The sequence below is a fragment of the Macaca mulatta genome, chromosome 19 (assembly GCF_049350105.2).
Source record: "Macaca mulatta isolate MMU2019108-1 chromosome 19, T2T-MMU8v2.0, whole genome shotgun sequence".
In the NCBI taxonomy this organism is placed as follows: domain Eukaryota; kingdom Metazoa; phylum Chordata; class Mammalia; order Primates; family Cercopithecidae; genus Macaca; species Macaca mulatta.
In genome coordinates, this window is record NC_133424.1 from 61870842 (window position 1) to 61874515 (window position 3674).

Consider the following 3674-nt stretch of genomic DNA (forward strand, 5'->3'; position numbering starts at 1 on the left):
CCGCAGCCTCTCGCTTCCAGCCTTGACTGGCTGGGTCTCTGGGTCTCACAGTTTTGAGAAACCCCTGGGACCCCAGAACGAAGGACGCTGCGGGTCTGAGGCAGAACCGAGGTAGGAACCGGGACTCGTGGGGTGAAGTACCAGCGCGGGAGCCGCTCACACGCGCCACCCAGTGGCTGCAGAGTTCCCGGCCGGGGTGCGGAGGCGGTGGTTGCGGCTCGGGGCCAGGTGTGAGGGTGGAGCAGATGGTGAAGAGGAGGGAGTGGGAAGCGGGCCCCGCCGCTGCCAAAACCTGGGCCTTTGCCGAAACCATCGCCATGGAAACCAAGGAAGGAGGAAAGGACCCAGCCCCACACTTTTTCAAGACCTGGGAATGAGTTACTTGGCCTCCTCCAGCGGCTCACTGTCCCAACTACAAGTCCCAGCGGCCTCTGAGCCTCAGCGCTCGCTTGAGAAGGGCCGCGCACTCCGAGGGCCGCTGGGAGATGTAGTTCTCGGAGACAATGGGCAGGGATACGTTGCGCCCTCTGGTGGACAGGGCGCCCACGTTCGCTCCTCCGTTCCCGCGGCCGGCAAGACCCTACCTGAAGTCACTCCCACCCTGACCTCTTCCCCATCTTTTCTCCCCCTCCCTCCCAATTCACCCCATTGCAGACACATTGTGCTTGCCTGCCTACCGTTTCCTTCCTTCCTTCCTTCCTTTTTCTTCTTTTTCCTTTCATTCTTTCTTCCTTCTTTCCTTCCTCTCCTTCCTTCCTTTTTCTTTATCTTCCTTCCTTTCCCCTTCCTTCCTTCCTTTCTTTCTCTTTTTTCTTTCATTCTTTCTTCCTTCTTTCCTTCCTTCCTCCTTTCCTTCCTTCCTTCCTCCTTTCCTTCCTTCCTTCCTCCTTTCCTTCCTCCCTTCCTTCCTATTTGAGACAGGGTCTCACTCTGTCGCCCAGCGGCAGCTCACTGCAGTCTCAACCTCCCTGGGCTCCCACCTCAGCCTCCTGAGTAGCTGGGGGACCACAGGTGTGCACTACCATGCCCCACTAACTCACGTTGTGCTTTGAGCATTTGCCACTGAAGTTCCTCCATCTACTTATGATCCTAGGATTCACTAAAGAAGAGGAGGGTCTAGACAATCACTTTTTTTTTTTTTTTTTTTGAGATGGAGTTTCATTCTTGTTGCCCAGGCTGGAGTGCAATGGCGCTATCTCGGCTCACAGCAACCTCTGCCTCCCAGGTTCAAGCAATTCTCCTGCCTCAGCCTCCCGAGTACATGGGATTATAGGTGCCTGCCACCATACCCGGCTAATTTTGCATTTTTAGTAGAGAGGGGGTTTCTCCATGTTGGTCAGGCTGGTCTCGAACTCCCAACCTCAGGTGATCCGCCCGCCTCGGCCTCCGAAAGTGCTGGGACTACAGGTGTGAACCACTGAGCCCAGCCTCAACAATCACTTATTAACTCAAGAAATATTTATCAAGGTGGGGCACTCCTGTAATCCCAGCACTTTGAGAGGCTGAGGAGGGCTGATCACTTGAGCTCAGGAGTCCGAGACCAGTCCAGGCAACAGAGGGAGATCCCATCTCTATAAAAAATATTTAAAGGCCGGGCGCGGTGGCTCAAGCCTGTAATCCCAGCACTTTGGGAGGCCGAGATGGGCGGATCACGAGGTCAGGAGATCCAGACTATCCTGGCTAACACGGTGAAACCCCGTCTCTACTAAAAAATACAAAAAACTAGCCGGGCGATGCGGCGGGCGCCTGTAGTCCCAGCTATTCGGGAGGCTGAGGCAGGAGAATGGCATAAACCCGGGAGGCGGAGCTTGCAGTGAGCTGAGATCCGGCCACTGCACTCCCGCCTGGGCGACAGAGTGAAACTCCGTCTCAAAAAAAAAAAAAAATTTAAAAATTAGCTGGGCATGGTGGCACCTGTAGTCCCAGGTACTTGGGAGGTTGAGGCACAACAATCACTTGAACTCGGGAGGTTGCCGATTGAGTCAAGATTGCACCACTGCACTCCAGCGTAGGCCTAAGAGCCAGAGTCTGTCAAAAAAAAAAAGAAAAAAGAAAAAAAAAAGAGAAAGAAAGAAAGAGAGAGAGAAGGAAGGAAGGAAGGGAAGGAGGGAGGGAGGGAGGGAAGGAAGGAAGGAGGAAGAAAGAAAAAAAGAAAGAAGAAAGAAAGAAAGAAGAAAGAAAGAAAGGAAGGAAGGAAGGAAGGAAGGAAGGAAGGAAGGAGACAGGAAGGAAGGAAGGATAAAGAAGAAAGAAGGCTGGGCGCAGTGGCTCATGCCTGCAATCCCAGCATTTCGGGAGGCCGAGGTGGGCGGATCACGAGGTCAGGAGATCCAGACCATCCTGGCTAACACGGTGAAACCCCCTCTCTACTAAAAAAATACAAAAAAAAACTAGCCGGGCGAGGTGGCGGGCGCCTGTAGTCCCAGCTACTCCGGAGGCTGAGGCAGGAGAATGGCGGGAACCCGGGAGGCAGAGCTTGCAGTGAGCCGAGATCAGGCCACTGCACTCCAGCCTGGGCGGGCAGAGCGAGACTCCATCTCAAAAAAAAAAAAAAAGAAGAAAGAAAAGAGAAAAAGAAAGGAAGAAAGGAAGGAAGAAAGGAAGAAAGGAAGGAAGGAAGGAAGGAAGAGAAAGTAAGTAACTTCCACAGATGTACTGGGAAAGCAGCAGGAACAGCAGAAAGTAAGAGATGGGGGAAAATGGGTATGGTCAGGACACTGTTCAGTATGACTGGACTCCAGTTAGACGAAGAGGTCAAAACTAGGCTGGGCTCAGTGGCTCACACCTGTAATCCCAGCATTTGGGGAGGCCAAGGCAGGAGGCTCACTTGATGCCAAGAACTCAAGACCAACCTGGGCAACATAGCAAGACCCCATCTCTAAAAGAAAAAAAATGCAAAAAATAAAATTAGCTGGGCACAGTGGTGCCTGCCTGTCATCGTAGCTACTCAGAGGCTCATGTGGGAGGATCACTTGAACCCAGGAGTTCCAGGCTGTAGTGAGCTATATGATTGCACCACTGCACTCCATGACAGAGTGAGACCCTATCTCTCTCTCTTTTTTTCTTTTTGAGACAGAGTTTTGCTCTTGTAGCCCAGGCTGGAGTGCAATGGTATGTTCTCAGCTCACTGCAACCTCCGCCTCTCGTGTTCAAGCAATTCTCCTGCCTCAGCCTCCCAAGTAGCTGGGATTACAGGCTTGTGCCACCACACCTGGCTAATTTTTGTATTTTTAGTAGCGACGGGGTTTCACCATGTTGGCCAAGATAGTCTCAAACTCCTGACCTCAGGTGATCCACACGCCTCGGCCTCCCAAAAGTGCTAGGATTACAGGCATGAGCCACCATGCCCAGCGACCCCGCCTCTTAAACAAAAAAGTAAGCCATGACTCGAGGCTCAGATCACACAGAGCCTTGAGTGCGTGGCTGAGGGGCTTGGACCTTCTCCCAGGGCAGCTGGGGAGCTACAGGAGGGCGGTGAACAGGGAAAGTGCAGGGCCAGCTCTGGGGCCGGGGGAGGACTAACAAGGGGAGACTGGAGGCCAGGAGGCTTCAGGGAGGATCCAGGGGGAAGGATGAGGCCTGAGCTGGGGCAGTGACCTCTATGGGACTGGAGGGGCACAGCCCAATGTCCCTCTTCCCTCCCAACACCCACATATCCCCAGTCAGAGGCAGAA